Raw genomic sequence first — 19,677 nt, forward strand, 5'->3', positions numbered from 1 at the left:
GCCAGCCAGGTTGACAGGGTTGTTAAGAAGGCATATGGTTTTGTTCGCTTTTATTAGGGATTGAGTTTTGGAGTCATGAGGTCATGCTGGAGCTGCACAAATCTCTGGTGCAGCAGCACGTGGAACATTGCATACAGTTCTAGTCACTGCATTATAGGAAGGATGTGGAAGTCTTGGAAAGGGTTCAGAGGCAATTTACTAGGATTTTGGCTGGTATGGAATGAAGTTCTGATGAGGAAAGGCTGAGGGACTTGGGGCTGTTTTCAGAAGGCTGAGAGGTGACTTAATTGAGACATGCGAGATAATCAGAGGGTTAGATAGGATGGGCAGTGAGAGCCTTTCTCCTCGGATGGTGATGGCTAGCACAAGGGTACATAGCTTTTAATTGAGGAGTGATAGATATTGGACAGATATCAGAGGCGTTTTCTTTACTCAGAGTGTAGTAGAGACATGGAACACACTGCCTATAACAGTAATAGGCTTGCCAACTTTAAGGGCATTTACATGGTCAGTTGGATAAGCATATGGATGAAAATGGAATAATGTAGGATAGATGGGCTTCAGATTGGTTCCACAGGTCGATGCAACATCAAGGGCCGAATGGCCTGAACTATGCTGTAATATTCAATGGCCTATTTTCTATTTACCAGGATTATGCCAGGCCTGGTGGATTTGAGTTATAGGGAGAGGGTACGGAATCACATGGGTTTGGAATGACATGTAGGCCAGGCCAAGTAAGGATAGCAGGTTCTTTTCCTAAAGGACATTAGTGAAGCAGATGGATTTTTTCAATAATTGACATTTTCATAATCATCACGAGACTCTTTAGTTTGTTTTCTCAAATTGAATTACAATACCAACATTGCCTGTGATGGGAGTCAAACCGGGTCCCCAGTACATTACCTAAAGACCCCACCACCAGGGATATATTTCCCTCCCCACCCCTTTCCGCCTTCCGCAAAGACCATTCCCTCCGTGACTACCTGGTCAGGTCCACATCCCCCTACGACCCACCCTCCCATTCTGGCACTTTCCCTTGCCACCACAGGAACTGTAAAACCTGTGCCCACACCTCCTCCCTCACCTCTATCCAAGGCCCTAAAGGAGCCTTCCACATCCATCAAAGTTTCACCTGCACATCCACTAATATCATTTATTGTATCCGTTGCTCCCGATGTGGTCTCCTCTACATTGGGGAGACTGGGTGCCTCCTAGCAGAGCGCTTTAGGGAACATCTCCAAGACACCCGCACCAATCAACCAAACCGCCCCGTGGCCCAACATTTCAACTCCCCCTCCCACTCTGCCGAGGACATGGAGGTCCTGGGCCTCCTTCACCGCCGCTCCCTCACCACCAGACGCCTGGAGGAAGAACGCCTCATCTTCCGCCTCGGAACACTTCAACCCCAGGGTATCAATGTGGACTTCAACAGCTTCCTCATTTCCCCTTCCCCCACCTCATCCTAGTTTCAAACATCCAGCTCAGTAACTGTCTCCTTGACTTGTCCGGACTTGTCCGACCTGCCTATCTTCTTTTCCACCTATTCACTCCACCCTCTTCTCCTTGACCTATCACCTTCATCTCCTCCCCCACTCACCCATTGTACTCTATGCTACTTTCTCCCCACCCCCACCCTCCTCTAGCTTATCTCTCCACACTTCAGGCTCACTGCCTTTATTCCTGATGAAGGGCTTTTGCCCGAAACGTCGATTTCGCTGCTCGTTGGATGCTGCCTGAACTGCTGTGCTCTTCCAGTACCACTAATCCAGTCTCTGGATTATTAGTCTAGTGATAATACCACAAGGTCGTTGTCCCCTTATTTGGGTCTCACCAGGAAAACCAAATATATTCTATCCACTTCTTCCCCTTTATCTCTCCTACTTGTTACCTCCTCAAAGAGTTCTAATAAATGTGTCAGGCATTATTTCATCTTCATGCTGACTCTGCTTGATGGATTACTTCCAAATGCTCTGCAGTGACATTCTGCATAATAAACTCTTACACTTTCCCAATATTGAATATTAAGCTAACTAGCCTAATTGCCTTTTCTTGTCTCCTATTTTTGAATAATAGTGTTATATTGGCAATTTTCCAATCTTTTGGCACTTTTCCAGAATCTGAAGATCCTTGGAAGATAACTACTAGTTCACCCATTATCTCAGTAGCTACTTCTTTTAATATCCTGGAATGCATCCAAAGTGGGTCCAGTGGATTTATTGATATTTCACCCCATTAGTTTCTCTGGCACACTTTCTCTAGTGAAAGTTCTTGCATCTGTTCCCTCTCGCCCTTTGCTTCTTAATTATTTAGTGTGTTGATATGCTATTAATACCATGAAGACTGATGGAAAGTATTCATTCAACTCCTTTGCCATTTCCTGGTTACTTATAATTATTCCCTCAGCCTCATTTCCTCCGTTCACTTTGGCTTCTCTTTTCATTTCACTATATATTTAAAGAAATTCTTGTTGTCTGTCTTCACATTACTTGCAAGTTTACCCTCAAAGTATATGGTATCCCTTGTTGTTTTCCATTTGGATTTTTCCATGCCATCCAAGTCACTATATTTTTACTGGATTAGCCTTGCAGCCTATTTTGAACAAAGGTGTAATGACTGCATTCTTTTGTCTTCTGGCCACATACATAACAAAGAAAAAATGGAACATTATTGCCAGTTTCTCCACAACTACCATCCTAATTTCTATCATCATTGGATATATCCTTTTAACTCCTGGTGACGTGTCATAGATTGAGCAAGAAAAACATGTCATATCAACAAATCAAATTGAAGGCATTTTAAAGAGTTTGAACGAGTAAATGCAAATTAGTAAATTTAATTCAATGTCAGCTTGTGCAGAAAGTAAAATAAAGAGTGAAAGAAAAGGCTGTCAAGAGATATATATCAGACCGCGATTTAAAACTTTATAATGTTTTGTATTTTTGTTTTTTCTAATACCATCTACAACAATCTGAAGAATTAAGACTCCGCACCTGAAATGTAAATTTTAGTGTTCTGACTCGGAAAATTGTTCCCTTACATTTGAGTACACATTCTGCAATATCACATTTAGTGCTGAACAAATTGCAAATGGTGTTACTTCTTGCTATCGTTTCTGAATGCCGAATCCCTTGGTAAGACACTGGTGTTCTGAAGTTTATGGAGCAGCAAGGCAATTTAGATTGCACAGCAACTTTGATTTTCACTGCACATATTCTGATACAGAAATTTCTATCAGTTTACTCAATATCAGCAAATGGCTTCAGCATTATACTTTCAACAAAACATTTTTTTTCAGAAAAATTTGTCAAGTAAAAGAGCTAACACATGAAGAATATTGCTCTCTAACTCTCTGGTAAAATTTGTACTACTGTATGACTCTCAACTGAAGATTCACTAAATTCACCAAAGACCCTCAGATTACACCTTTCAAACACATGGCCTCTTCCATCTAGAAGGACAAGGGCAGCAGATACATGGAAGGGAACATGTAGGTGGTAGAGTTCCCAAGCCACACACCATCCTGACTTAGAAATGTATCACTGTTCCTTCACTATTCCTGGATTAAAACCTTGGAATTCCCTCCCTAATGGCATTGTGAGTCAACCTACAGAAGGTGTACTGCAGTAGTTCAAGAAGGCAGCTCACCACCACCTTCTCAGAGGCAGCTAGAGATGAACAATAAATGCTGGCCAACCAGCGATGCTCACATCCCACAAATGAATTAAAAAGAAACTTTTGTTTTAATTTGTCGACAGTTGCTGAATTACACCACTTTAGCTCCTGCTGCCCATACTATTTAACCATGATAATAATCCCTAAAGGTTTCAGAAGACTGTCACTCAAATTCTTGTATCAGAAGCCCAAACAGCATCTGCTTCAAGAAGCTGTCATTGTAGAATGTGAGCCAGCTTAGATCTCCTATTCTCTATGGAAGAAATATGTTGAAAATCCACTGTAGGGTGCAGTTTCAAGCAGGAAGGAGTGACAACATTAAGGATATATTCTGTAAAGGCCATGTCTTCATTTTGTGTACTTTTTTATTATCGTGGACTAAAATGAGAAAGGAATGTTTTAAAACAAGTTTAAAATACTGTTTGGACTACATATTTTGAAAAGCAAGCAACCTGACACTAATGGTGGGTGCTGTAAAATACTGTTTGAAAGAAAAAAAAACAGAAATTGAAGTGGTTGCAGATAAATAGGAGCTAAGAGGTTGTGTTGCACAAATGCATACAGTGACAAGAAGATGATTGGTTTATGAACCAGTGATAAGTTATTGATAACAAGAGCGTTTTGCATGCAAAGAACCACAGATTGGTTGTTGCATAATTGAACAGCAGGGAACAGGATAGAGAGAACGGATTTGATTTTGACCAGCACAGAAGTAGTCCATCTGTTCTCTGCAATCAAATCTCACTTTAACCAGGAATGAAAACAGTTAATATTTCTTTCAGCACTTGTTGTAAGCTATGATTTTTAATTGATAAATCAAAGACATTTTAGAATTAAACCAGCCACATTGTGTCTTGTGCAAGCCGGTGAAAGCATTCAAAAAACAGAAGCCAAAAAAAAATTGAATCAGCAGTAACTGACTCAACAGAATATATGAACAAAGACTATTGAGCTGCCTTTCCAATTTGTTTCATTTTATAGATGTGTTTTCCCCAGTCTGTACATCTGTGTGTAAGAGCTTTCAACAGGGCAAGAGTTTTAATGTGTAGTGTTAAATGCCAATAGTTTGTAACTGCTTACCTGTAGCTAAAGTCTAACAACTTGCAATAAATAGTAATTCTCATTAAGTACAGAAATTTGGTCTAAGTTTTCTACCAAACTGGTCTAACACTCAGGTAAGTTAGAGAATTTTGTGCATTTATTTTAATATTCGTGATGACTTCAGGAATAGAAGAGCTTTATTTCCAGCATGTTCTCCAATGAGTCATAGAATCTGTCCAATGTCAGCCCATCAAGACCATACCAACTCTCAAAAGGGCATCCTAACCAGACCCAACCCCCTACCCTATCCCCATATTTACCATGGCTAATCCATCTAACCTGCACATCTTTGGACTATGGGAGGAAACTGGAGCAGCCGGAGGAAACCTGTGCAGGTACAGCAAGAATGTGCAAGCTCCACACAGACAGTGGCCCAACGTTCGAATCAAACAGAGATTCTGGTGCTATGAGACAGCAGTGCTAACAGTGAGCCACCATGCCACCCAGATGTGGCTATCCACAGGGTTGTTAGTTTTACACTTCTCTTTACCCTGCTTACTGCACCTGATATTGTCAGTTACTTCTTCCTTTACTCTCTTCACAATAATTCTTATCCCCATCTTTAATTTCCACTGTTAAAAGTTAGGAGAACCCTAAACTACTTAAAAATAAATCCAATGTTCCAAAGTATGCAGCATTACTCAATTTGTGTAATTTACAGCTCAGGGTCTTAGCATTCAAGAGATATAATTAAGATAGGCTGCTATGTGGTTTCTGTAGGCATTGTAAATGAAGGAACCAGCCTCTGCCTGCCCTGACTCATAAATAAAGGACTTGATTAGAGGATGAGTGGTAGGAAAGGGACCACCAATTACTGTGTTACTGTCAAAATATAGATAGATTTAAATTGAGTTTGATGGGTAGTGTGAGTTTGAGGAAATGGAACATTTCCTATCAGGAGTTTATAAGATCTTGTTCCGTCCTCCAATGACTGTCAACAAGAAGTCTCTGAAGAAGCTGAGTATGTAAGGTGAGCAGACAGTGAGAACAACCAGCCTTCCCAAATCATTGAACAATTTGCCAGTATGACTGATCATCCTCAAAGTATTCAGTCTATTCAATTTAAAATATCGAGGCAAGTTTCTGTGAGAAATGTTGTACTTCTAATCATCTAACAAAAAGTTAAAATGGACATTTTTAAAAATTTGTCTCCCTGAACAACAGAAATTCAAGAAGATGGTAAATGATTATCCATTGGGTATTATACTTGGGTAAGACATCATATCCTGTTTGAATGTATCCGTAACTTATCCACATATCTCAAGTTCCCAGATGAATATAATCAAGTTCCATTTGCCAGGTGCAACTAAAAAGCTACCTGAAGCATCAATACAACCTGAAGCAAGATGGAGCACTTGGAAAATGAATCAGAGAATAAATATTGAATGGAATTAAGTAAAGAGAACTCTGCACTATTTTGATTTTTGTCCTTTTAAGAGCAGGCTATATTCATTACATTGTTAGTGTGCTCACTATTATTATCTGTCTTCTGACGGTACCTGGTCCATACAGGACTATTGGACATCACCACCTCCTCCTTCACTGCATGGAACATCTTTAGGGAAACTTTCTTCTATATTTCATAAGTCCACTTCCACCTCTTCATGGATATCCAGCCCAGTCCTGTTGTTGACATTCAAACTTTCCTTTCTCCTTAATTCTCAATATCTTTTTTTCAATTTTGCCCAGGATGACTGCAGATGCTTAATTTCATTTTTGAAATAACTCCACAGAGGCTGGTATCCAAGTTGCCCTTTATTTACACATGAACTATAGCACTGCCTTATTCAGAGTCAGGCAACAGAGAGCCAATATCCCTGACAGTCACTCTTTTGATATGGCAGCCAGGGCTCCTTGATTGGATCAGGTTAAGAGTGAGGTACTGTCATGGATGGAGGATTGGCTGACTGGCAGAATGCAGAGACTTAAGATAAAGGGGTCATTTTCAGGATAGCAGCTGATGACTCGTGGACTTTCACAGGGGTCAATGTTGGGATCACAACTATTCACACTGCACACTAATGATCTGGATAAATGAACTGAAGGCATTGCTGCTAAGTTTGCAGATGACAAAAGATCAGTGGGTGGACAAGTAGTGTTGAGAAAACAGGGAGGCTGTAGAAGGACTTGGACAGACTCGCAGAGTGGGCAAAGAAGTGTTAGATGGAACATAATGTGGAACAGTGTGAGGTTAAGTGCTTTGGCAGGAAGAATAGGAGTGTAGACTATTTTAAAAATGGAGAAAGGCTTCAGAAATCTGAAGTAAAAATTGTAGGATTCTCTTGAGATTATTGTGCAGGTTCCGTTGGCAGTTAGGAAGGTAAATTCAATGTTAGCATTCATTTCAAGGGGGTAAAAATACAAGAACAGGAGACTGTGTAAGGCTCTGACAAGATGCATTTGGAATATTATGAGCACTTTTGAGCGCTGAATGTCTTGGCCTTGGAGCGGTTTCAAAGGAATTATGCAAGAATGATCCTGGGAATGAAAGGTTTGTCAGAAAGGAAGTAGTTGAGGAAACCTGGTCTGTACTTGATAGAGATTAGGAGGATGAAAATCAATTTCTATCTTTAATAGCAAAATAGACAGGGAGCTGAGTAATAAACCATAGTCCACAAAAGGAGCAGATGTGTCTTTCTCCATTGCATAATGACAACTTATGATATTCATTGAGGTCATTATCCAGCATCAACCGGTGGGACAGTGAGCCTTTGTGAACTCTCAAAGCTGGCAAGAAACACATGCCGTTAGTGTCATACTGTACCACATGCTAGCCATTAGGCTGACTGAGCTAGGGGAAGTGAATGACCTCCAAAAGCCGAGGCCAATTTAGACAGAAACATCGAAAACAAACATTAACTGCTTTACAAAAATATACATCATGAATGGGATGTGGGTAATTGCTAGGTGAAAGTGAGGACTGCAGATGTTGGAGATTAGAGTCGAGTGTGTGGTGCTGGAAAAGAACCACAAGTCAGGCAGCATCTGAGGAGCAGGAGAGTCGACATTTCAGGCAAAAGCCCTTCATCAGGAATGAGGCTGTGAGCCAAGGAAATGGGGAGATAAATTGGGGGGGGGGGGGGGGGGGGGGGGGGTGGGGTTGGGGTGGGGGGTGAGGCTGGGAAGAAGGTAGCAGCAAGTGTGATAGGTAGATGGAGGTGGGGTTAATGGCAATATGTCAGAGGGGAGGGTGGAGCAGATAGGTGGGAAGGACGATGGACAGGTAGGACAGGTCAGGAGGGCAGTGCTGAGTTGAAAGTTTGGAACTGGGATAAGGTGGGGGTGAGGGGAAATGAGGAAACTGGTGAAATCCACAATAATGCCATGGGATTGGAATGTCCTGAAGCAAAAGATGAGTCATTCTTCCTCCAGGTTTTGGATGGTTAGGGAGTGGTGATAGAGGAGGCCAAGGACCTGAATGTCCTTGGCGGAGTGGGAGGGGGAGTAGAAGTGTTTGGCCATGGGGCGGTAGGGTTGTTTGGTGCGGGTGTCCTGGAAATGTTCTCTGAAGTGCTGTACGAGTGGGCATTTGTTGCCCATCCCTCCTTGCCCTTCAGAAGATGGTGGTGAGCTATATTCTTGAATTGCTGCAGTCTATTAACTATTGATAGCCCCTAATGCCATTAGGGAGGAAATTAGATTTTGATCCAGCAACACTGAAGAAACAGTGAAATATTTACAAATCAGAATTGTGAGTGGCTTGGAGGAAAACTTGCAGGTGGCTTTATCCCATGTATCTGCTGTTCTTTTCCTGATAGATGGTAATGGTAATGGGTTTAAAAGCTGGAGTTGAAGGAACCATAGAAAAATTCTGCAGTAATCTTGCAGATGGTACCCAATGCTCCTAATGAGTGCCAATAAAAGCTTTCTTTTATTGGTCAGAGTATTGAGTACAGGAATTGGGAGGTCATGTAGCGGCTGTACAGGACATTGGTTAGGACACTGTTGGAATATTGCGCACAATTCTGGTCTCCTTCCTCTCGGCAAGATGTTGTGAAACTTGAAAGGGTTCAGAAAAGATTTACAAGGGTTGGTGGATCTGAGCTACAGGGAGAGGCTGAACAGGCTGGGGCTGTTTTCCCTGGAGCGTCGGAGATGAGGGGTGACCTTATAGAGGTTTACAAAATTATGAGGGGTATGGATAGGGTAAATAGACAAAGTCTTTTCCCTGGGGTTGGGGAGTCCAGAACTAGAGGGCATAGGTTTAGGGTGAGAGGGGAAAGATATAAAAGAGACCTCAGGGGCAAATTTTTCACACAGAGGATGGTACATGTATGGGATGAGCTGCCAGAGGATGTGGTGGAGGCTGGTACAATTGCAACATTTAAGAGGCATTTGGATGGGTATATGAATAGGAAGGGTTTGGATGGATATGGGCCAGGCGCTGGTAGGTGGGACTAGTTTGGGTTGGGATATCTGGTCAGCATGGACGGGTTGGTCTTGAAGGGTCTGTTTCTATGTTGTACATTATATGACTCTGACTCTATGAAAGGCAAGGAAATGGCTATCAAGGCACAAAGGATAACGCTAGCATGAATAGTTCTCACAAATGCAAATTGTTTCTGGGTCAGATTGACCTAGATTTCTGGGTGCAATTTTCAAAATGTTGTGAACCAGCATTTGATCAGGAATTTTATATGAATTGTACTTTAGCATGGCAAGATCAATTATATCTCGATTAGGTAAATAGCTCACATGTACACAGGACATTCTCCCACAAAAATGTCCAGTGATTTTAGACAAGACAACTGGTGATTGTTAGCTACATGCCTAAGCTATCCACATTAACCTCCCTGCAACATTTTCAACTGATGTTTCTAGAAAATTCCGACATAGACGCACATCATGAAGACTGGGGTGAAAAATCACATGATTTACGGAATAGATTATCCCAGATCAGGAAATGCTCCATCTTTAGGATGTGACATTTCAATGAAGCTGAACACTAAAATCTGGACCTTTGTGTAGAAATTCAGAAAGTTGCTATTTATTCTGATCTGCTGTTTGTTGTTGAGCAAGCAATAATTTCTTCCTGATCTTGGACAAACCATTTGCATATCCCATAATTTAAGCTCCACTTGCACATGATGACATATGATGAATAACCAATTTAACATCAACAGCTTTAACATCACCATATTTTTTTAAAAAATTTAATAGCGATTAACTGTCAGTTTGACAAGAGCAAGGCACTTCTGAATAAAAAGCACCTTGCTAAGAAAATTATTATACATTTCTGTTGCTTTTGAACAATTGAGCATCTTAATAGATGCACACTGCTGTTTCTGTGGTTCATGAAATAAAAAAATGGCAGAGTGATTTGGATGTGTTAACTTTACAGCAAAGAATAGTGTGACTGTGTAAATGTTTATTGGCCTACTTCTCTGTTGCTAACATGTGGGATCTTTGAAGATGTTTAGGGTGCATTATTCTGTGAAAAGAATGTTATTGGAGCCTGAAGACCTTTTTTTGTGTATTATCTGTGTATATTCTGGCTAAGCACAGAGTTTGAACTGCTGCTTCGCTCTTTAGAATTGTTTCATCATGATGTGATCAAACCATCATCTTTGCATAGATTTCCCTGTACACGTTCATGAATAAACTCTTTAATTGATTACTTCAAAGGAGCTAATATGACTGTTCAATACACATAAATGTAATTAATATTTGGTATCATTAAGTTATTCATATATGTAAATTTCTAAAAGATTTGCAGCAGTCGTTAAAATTACACTGGAGGATGTCAGTGTAAAATAGTTATTTGTTACTGAAGTGGATTAAAGATATGTTGATTTGAAAGATATGTCATTGTTTCAATTTATGCAAAGCATGAACGGCAAGATCAATGCATGTCATTTCAAGTATTGTCTTTAACTTTGTCCAACACAATTACTAAAATGAAAGAGAGAAAACAATTCTGTCAATAATGTTAATGAGATACACAATTGTTTAAAATTCACCTGTTACTGTCCCAAGGGGGTCCCATAACCAAAAATAATTAGAATTCCTGAATTATTCCTCCAACTAATGGCATTATGACTTCTTGTTTCATTTACTTTAAAATGAATCAGAATCCATATAAATTAAACATGAATCAATGGGTGAATGATATGTGAAATTTTAAAAAATCAGCCTTAACTTTAATTAGTCAGTGGGACCTTTGACAAGGTACCACATGGGAGACTGATAATGAAGGTGAAGGCTTGTGGGTAACAGGGTAATTTGGCAAGTTGGATTCAAAATTAGTGATCGGATAAAGGGGGTGGTGATAGAAATTTGTCTGTGTGACTGGAGGTCGGTCTCCAGTGGCATTTGTTAAGGTGGAAAGTAGGAGGTTTAGACGAGAATTGAGGAAACTTTATTTTACCCAGAGGGTAATGGGTGTCTGGAAAGTAGTTGAGGCACGAAACATCACAACCTTCAAAAAGTATTTGGATGAGCACTTTAAATCTTATAATATTCAATCCAATGGGCCTAGTGCTGGAAAGTGGGAATTGTGTAACTTTAACATAGTGTTCGTGGTAAAGACTCAATGAGCCAAAGGACATTTGCTGTGCTGTATGAGTGTCGAGAGTGTGGTGCTGGAAAAGCACAGCTGGTCAAATGAAGGGCTTATGCCCAAAATGTCAATTTGCCTTCTCCTCAGATGCCGCTTAACCTCCTCAGATGCTGTGCTTTACCAGCACTACACTCCTGACTCTGATCTCCAGCATCTGCAGTCCTCATTTTCTTCCTGTATGAGTCTATGATTCTGTGATTCTCATCAATACAGCAAATGTACTGCATTCACAGCAGGTAGTTGCATCACTCCCTACACATACCTGCATCACATGCAATCTCACAATCTTTCCAACTCAATTGATTCAGCTTTTGAGTCATCTCAACCTCAAGCTTATTCAATCCTAGATCCCAAAATAAACTTTCTGAAAATGTACTCATGTGATGTGAGTGTCACTGGCTGGGTCAGCATTGATTTGCCACTGAAAGGTAATGGGAAGTCACTTTCTCAAAAAAACTGGAGTGAATACAGTGTAGATATCCCACAGTGATGAAGAATGTGGTGCTGGAAAAGCGCAGTCAGGCAATGTCCGAGGAGCAGGAGAGTCGATGTTTCAGTATAAGCCCTTCATCAGGAATGAGTGTCAGAAAGGGAGCTTTAAGATTGTGGCCTAGCAACAGTGAAGGAGAGGTATTTCCTTAAGTTGAGGTGAAACATTAAGACAGGGAATTGGGTAAAAATCACTTCCAATGTTTTATTATACAATTCCAGAGATTTTGCCTTCATTGTTTTGTTTGACTGTTCCTCATGTATATTGATCAATTTTTGTATGAAGCAAACTTCATTGCATAACAAATGTAAAATTGCCATTTGCTAGTTAGAAATTGTGTCTCCTGGTGCTACATTCACAGCTTAATTTAAGATGATATTTTCGGTTAACATTTTAGAAATACTTAAAAATTGTACACAACTCTTCATAATCATTGGACAATTCTTTTCAAAGCTGCGGATTCTATCTCTCCAGTCTTTCTTCATGATTCAGACTCCAAGATTACAAAGAAATAGATCAATTGGTTTCATGTCAGTAGGAAATATAATGGAATCCATCATCAAAATAGAAACATATTTCAAAACTGAAAATATACTAAACAGTAGATAGCACTGATTTAAAAGAGGAAGGTCATGCCTGAACAGTCTCAATGAAATCTTGAAGAAATAAAAGATTAGTAGGGTAAGATAATGCAGTAGGCATAATACATTTTGATTTTCAAAAAGCATTCAATAGAATATTGCAAGGTAGACTGATTATTATGGTCAGACCATATTGAGCTGGAGTCAAGAAGTTGAAAGCAAAGAAAGAACCAGAGTTAAAGGCAATTGCTCAGTTTGGTAAATGATTGGAAGTGGTTCTCCACAATGATTGATACTGGTCCTACTGGTGTTCATCATTTATAGAATCAGTTTAGCTTCACAGATCACAAGTACAATTTAAAAATATATGATGACACCAAATAGAAGGTCTCATTAATAAGAAGGAGCATAAGTGCATACAAAATAACATTAAACTTGCAGAAGAGGCATGTGTCAGGTACATTAACCTCAATATAAGTAAATGAAAGACCATACAATTTTCGAGAGAAACAAAATAAGATGGCCACATGTGTGTTGAAAAAAAGTTTATAAATGGGCTAGTGGAACAGAGGAATCTGGCAATTTATAGACACAAAAACCACTAAAAGTAGAAATGCAAGTAATAAGGCCAGGTAAAGCAAACAAAGCCTTGAGGATCCATTCAAGAAACCTAAAATTGCAAAGCAGAAAACAATAAATTAAAATTATATAAAACTATGCTTTAATAATACTTGATGTAATGTCAACTGCTCTGATTTTCAAGGGATATAGAGGCATTTGGGAAAGTGCACAAAATATTTAAATAACATTAGCAGTACTAAAAGGGTATGGCTTTCAGAAAAAAATGGAGCAGACTCTAAAATTTTAAAAAAAGAGTTGACCTTCTAAAGTTCTCCAAGATACTCAAAGAGTTTGATAGGATTGATGCAAAGAATATGCTTCTTATGGACAAGACCAAAATTAAGGGCAATAAATATTATCAGTTACCAACAAAGTCAAAGTCCAAAATAAAGAAAACATCTTAATTTGGAATATGGATTTACATGCATCAGGGAGTATTTGAAATGCATAGCTTAAATAAGTTGAAAGGGAAGCCAGAAAACAGGAAGAAAAGAATAGAAAGATACGATGATTAATTTAGATGAAAGGGAATGACAGAAGGTATGGGTAGAGCATAAATATTAATAGAGATCTGAGGGTGAAATATCTGTTCCTGTGCTGTAATTATTTTGTTTCCAATGTAACATTGAAAGGGTGATTTTATCTGCTCCTGCCTCACAAAGCCAAGTAAAAATTGCATTGGCAGATGCAACATCACAGCTCATTTCTTCATCATTTTACTTGCACAATTCCTTAACAGGTTCATCACAATGATTTAAATCTGAGGGGATTATCATGACCTCCTGTAAATGGGGTACATATAATCTCAGAAAGATAGCAGGGAAGAAGTTAATTTGTAGAAACTGTTCAGTGCCAAATACAATCCAACAGGAGTGGCATGGAGATTGTAGCCACAGTTGTGTTTGATTCAGAGTTTGATTTTTAGATGAAGTCATTGATAGAGTGGGATTATATGAAAAGATTGAAGCCAAGAAGCTTGTTACATTGCTAGGTTATCCAGATAGTCTCATGCTACTGACAGAATGCAAGGTATTGGGCAGAGCTTAAAACATAATGCTTCCAGAATGAGAGTGGGATGACAATTCCACAGCAACGCTTGCAAACTCAGCCATGCTGCAGCAGCTGATGGTCAATATCTTCACTTCAACTACAGGGCAGCTAAAAGCAAGCTACATCTTAGTATTCCAGTGAAAGTTCAATCTAATATCATCCTTGCTGTCATATATATTCAGATTACCACCATGGTTGCAGTTCTCAGTGTTTAGTGGAATGTAGGTTCCCAGAGCAATCCAGCAATCTGAGGCATCACTGGAAAGGAGTGTCAGTTATTCTATGGAGCACAAACCTCCTGCCCTCTCCCAGGTTAGTAACATTCGTCCTGCCAGCACTACCTGCAAGAAGTGTAACAGGCAAGGTAGATGAACTCAGGGCTTTGGTTAGTACTTGGAACTACGATGTTATTGAGATTATGGAGACTTTGCTGAAAGAGGGACTGGACTGGCAGCTAAATGTCCAAGGATTTAGATATTTCAGGTGTGATAGAAAGGAGGTCAATGGGGTGGGGAGTTACATTACTGGTAAAGGAATATCTCACAGGTGTACTGAGGGAGGATACATCAGAGGACTCATAGAGGGAGACAATATGGTTATACTAAAGACATCCCAATAGCCAGTGGGAGATAAGGGGAGAGAATATGTAGACAGAGTTTGGAAAGATGCTGAAACAGCAGGGTTATTGTAATGTGTGCTTTTAGCTTCCCCCTATATTAACTCAGACTCACTGCATGCTAAAGGCTTGGATAGAGCAGAATTTGTAAGAGTCATTCAGGAGGGATTCTCAACACACAATGTAAACAGTCCAAAAAGGCAAGGGTTTTTTCTGGAACTGGTTTTGGGAAATGAACCTGGTCAGGTGAGTGAAGTTTCAGTGGGGGAGCATTTTTGGAGTCATGACCAATAATACTGTGAGTTTTAAAATACTCAAAGATAGGGATAACAGCAGTCCTTGGATGAAGATGTTAACTAGAGGAAGATGAACTACAACAATATTGGGTAAGAACTGAAGAACTTGGCTGGAGGTAGCTGTTTGAGAGTAAATTTGCATCAGACATGTGGCGGTATTTCAAACTACAGTTGATAAGAGTTTAGGAGCAGCATGTTCCTGCAAGAATGAAGGATAGGTATGGCAAGTTATGTGAACCTTGGATGACCGGGAATGTTATGACCTTGTTCAGAAAGAAAAAGAAAACATACATAAGATCTAAGAGGATGGGAACTGAGGGATATCCTTGAGGGATATTCGGAAAATAGAAAAGAACTTAAACAAGGAATTAGAAGGGCTGAAGGAGGCTAATTAAAAGTAATTAGCAAACAGGATTAAGGAGAATCTTAATGCTTTTTATACACATGTAAAAAGCAAGAGGGTAGCCAGAGAAAGGGTTGGCCTACTCAAGGACAAAGAAAGGAATCTATGTGTGGAGCCAGAAGAAATAGGTGAGGTCCTAAACAAATCCCTTGTGTCAGTATTCATCAAACAAAAGGAATTAGTGAAGGATGATCTCAGGGAAGGGAATGTCAAGTTTCTAAGCTAAGTTGTTATTAAAACGGAAGAAGTGCTGTCCATCTTAAAAAATACTAAGGTAGATACGTCCCAGACCCTGATCAGAATTTATCTCAGATATTGAGGGGGACAAGACCACAAATTGCTGGAACATTGACTGACATCCTTGCATCCTCTTTGGCCAGAGGTGAGGTCCCAGAGGGCTGGAGAATAGCCAATGTTGTCCCATTGTTTAAGAGACGTAGCAGGGCAATCCAGGGAATTACAAATCTGTGAGCCTCACATTGGTAGGAGGGAAATTATTGGAAGACGTTCTCAGGGATAAGATCTACATGCATTTAAAAGCAAATGGACTTGTTAGCAAAAGATCGAATGGATTTGTGCGGGGGAGGCCATGCCTCGCTAAATTGATCGAGCTTTTTTAGGAAGTGATTAAGATGATTGATGCAGGAAAAGTGGTTGATGGTGTCTACATAGATTTTAGTCAAGCCTTTGACAAGGTCCCTCATGGCAGACTTGTAAAAAAGGTGAAGTTACATGGTATCAGGGCTGAGCTGGCAAGATGGATACAAAACCGGCTTATATAAAGGAGACAGAAGTTAATGGTGGAAGGATGCCTTTCAGAATGGAGGGCTGTGAATAGTAATGTTTCACAGGGATTAGTGCTGGGACTTTTTCTGTTTGTGATCTACATAAATGATTTGGATGAAAATATAGCTGGTCTAACTAATAATTTTGCAGATGAAACAAAGATTGACAGAGTTGCAGATTGAGAGGAGGATTATCAGAGGATACAGGAGGTATAGATCAGTTGGAGGCATGGGCAGGAAAATGGCAGATGGAGCTAAAAACCCAGACAAATGTGAGGTAATGCATTCTGGAAAGTCACTTACAGGTGGAAATTATGCAGTGAATCTCAGAACCCTTAGGAGTATTGATATGCAGAGATCTGGGTGTGCAGGTCCACAGATCACTGAAGATGACAGTGTAGTAGATAAGGTAGTTTTAAAATGCCTATGGAATAGTTGCCTTTATTAGAAGCCACATTGAGTATAAGGATAGACAAGTTATGCTGCAGCTTTGTAGAACTTTAGCTAGGTCACACTTGGAATATTGCATACTGTTCTGGTCATCACACTACCAAAACGATGTGAATGCTGTGGAGAGGGTATAGATAGAAAAGATTTACCAGGATGTTACTGGTTCGGGGGGATTGTAGCTATGGGTTGAGTAGACTGAGTTTGTTTTCTTTTGAATGCAGGAGGTTGAGGGCTGACTAACAAGTTCATTAGATTGTGAATGGCATGGATAGCATGGAAAGTATAGGGCAATTTCCTGGAGTGGAGGGATCAATTACTAGGGGACACAGATTCAAGGTGCGAGGGTGGGGTATGTGTTTAAAAGTGATGTGTGAGGCAAGTTTTTCACACAAAGTGTGATGAGTGCCTGGAATACATTGCTAGAGGAGGTGGTGGAAGCAGACACAATTTCTGCATTCAAGAAGCACCTGGATGAATACATGAACAGGAAGGGACAAAGGGATGCAGATCCTGTAAGTGAAGGCAGTTTTAGTATGGAAGGGCAAAATGTGGCAGCACAGGCTTGGAGGGTCATAGATCCTGTTCCTGTATTGTTCGTCGGTCTTTGTTCTTTGTTCTCTCTGTCAATGTTCTTTGTTACTATTTCTGTGGAGATACCAGAAAACAAAATTACCAAATTTACCGAAGAAACCAAAACAAAAATTGACCAACATAATCAGTTTAAATTAAACATGAATTACCAGGTAACTAATACATTAAATATAAAGATAAACCTCATTTTAAACACATGATGCAACAATGTTATGTCTTATACAGTCACAAAATTGGAACTATGCAGTTACATTGTTCAACAATATGCTCTTCTTTATTTACAAAGGTATGTCAGGAGTAGTATCCAACAAAAGCTTTAACCTTTGAGTTTCACAGGTATAATTATTATAAGCAAGGAACATTCCCTTGTACCCTCTCTCCTTCAGTTGTCAACACTTCTGATCTAGCTTCCCAATGTTCCTTTATAATTGACTGCCCAATAATAAGTAACAGGTTAGGAGCAAATTACTGCAGTTGCTGGAATCTGTACTGAAAGCAACAATCCCCATCTACCACCACTCTCCTCCGCTTGGCTCAACTTGTTTTCCTGCTGAACAATTTCTCCATCTCACTTCTGTGAAGAAAAAGGAGTAGCTATGGGCACCAGCCTGGATCCCAGTTATGCCTACCTCTTTATGGGGTAGGGGTATGTGGAACAATCCTAGTTCCAGTCCGACACTGACTTTCTCTCACAACTCTTTTCTGGGTACATCGACGACTGTTTAGGTGCTGCTTCATGCTCTCTCCTGGATCTGGCAAAATGTATTCATTTTGCCTCCAACTTCCACCTCCCCATAACTTTCCCATCATCCATTTCTGACACTTCTCTTCCTTTCCTTGAGCTCGCCACCTCCATTTTGGGGAATAAACTGTGCACTGCCATCCACTATGAAGCCTTTGACTTCCAATGGCTACTTTCATTACAGCTCTTCCCACCTCATGTTCTGCAAGGACACCATCCTAATCTCCCAGTTCCTTTGCCTATGTTGCATCTGTTCGGATGATGTCACCTTCCAAAAGTGCTGCCGACTTGGCTGGCTTCCTCCGTGACTGTGGTTGACAGGGCCCTCAACCGCATCTGACCTATCACCAAAAGCTTCTGCCCTAGCCCCTTCCCATCACTCACAACAGTGTTATTGGGTCCCTCTTGTACTCCTTTTTCATCACACCATCCTTCGCATTCAAAGGATCATTCTCCACTATTTCAGACAACTCCAACAGAACGCCACCACCAAACACATATATTCTCCTCATTCCCCCGTCTGCATTTTGCAGGGATTGTTCCCTCCAGGACAACTTAGTCCATTTCTTGATCACCGGCACCTCCCCCCGTTCTCACAGCCCCTTCTCATATAACCGCAGAAAGTCAAACACCTGCCCCTTCACCTCCTCCCTGCTCCCATCCAAGGGCCTAAACAGTCATTCCAGGTGAAGCACCATTTTACCGGTATCTCCTCAAATATAGTGTATTGTATTCGCTGCACCCAATGTGACCTACTCTACATTGGAGAAACTATGCAGATTGGGTGAACATTTTGCAGAAGCCTTCTTTTCCGAGTGCAAGCATGACCCTGGCCTTCCCGTGTCTGGTCATTTTAGTAATGCATCTTGTTAGCTGCCCACTTGTCTGTCCTTGGCACATTGCAATACTCCAGCGAATCAAAGCACAAACTGGTGGAGCAACATTTCATCTTCAAACTAAAAATCACACAACACCAGGTTATACTCCAACACGTTTATTTGGAGGCACTAGCTTTTGAAGCGCTGCTTCTTCATCAGATGTCATGTGATTTTTAACTTTGTCCACCCCAGTCCAACACAGGCACCTCCAAATCACATTTTCAAACGAGGCAGTTTCCAACCTTCTGGGCTCATTATTGAGTTCAACATCTTCAAATTGTGAATCTATCCTTTTACTTCTTTTATCTTTGCTTGTTACATTCTGTATCACCCTTCTTCCCTTTCCCAACCCCAGTGGGACTGTCTGTTCTTTGAGTCTGTCCGTTAAACACACCATTGTTCTCCTATTCTCATATTCCAATCACATAATCTGAACGACCAACATTCTTTCTTCCCCAGCACCACAACTATCCCCAACCCCTTTCCCACCAAGGCATAAATGCTGTCTCCTCCATACTTCAGCTCTGGTGAAGAAGCAGCTAGACTCAAAACATTAGCTTGCTCTCTCTCTATAAATAACAGGTTCATGGCTTGTCACTTCTGTGAAACACCCTGGCTATTTAGCATCTCTGAGCTATTCACACAGCTTTCAAGGTTTTTGGAACATTTTAGTGAGTTCACACAGTTTTTCCAAGAGCTCTCATATTCTTTCCCAATAAACAGATAAATTAACTTCTCCCTTAAAGTAGACTGCTTCTATCTGCCAGGTTGTTTGACAATACAATCTGCCAAGTCAAAATTCTGAGTGCAAGCCCAGTTCTCCCATTTTAGAGGTCTAACTT

This window comes from Chiloscyllium punctatum, chromosome 20, assembly GCF_047496795.1.
Source record: "Chiloscyllium punctatum isolate Juve2018m chromosome 20, sChiPun1.3, whole genome shotgun sequence".
Taxonomy (NCBI): Eukaryota; Metazoa; Chordata; class Chondrichthyes; order Orectolobiformes; family Hemiscylliidae; genus Chiloscyllium; species Chiloscyllium punctatum.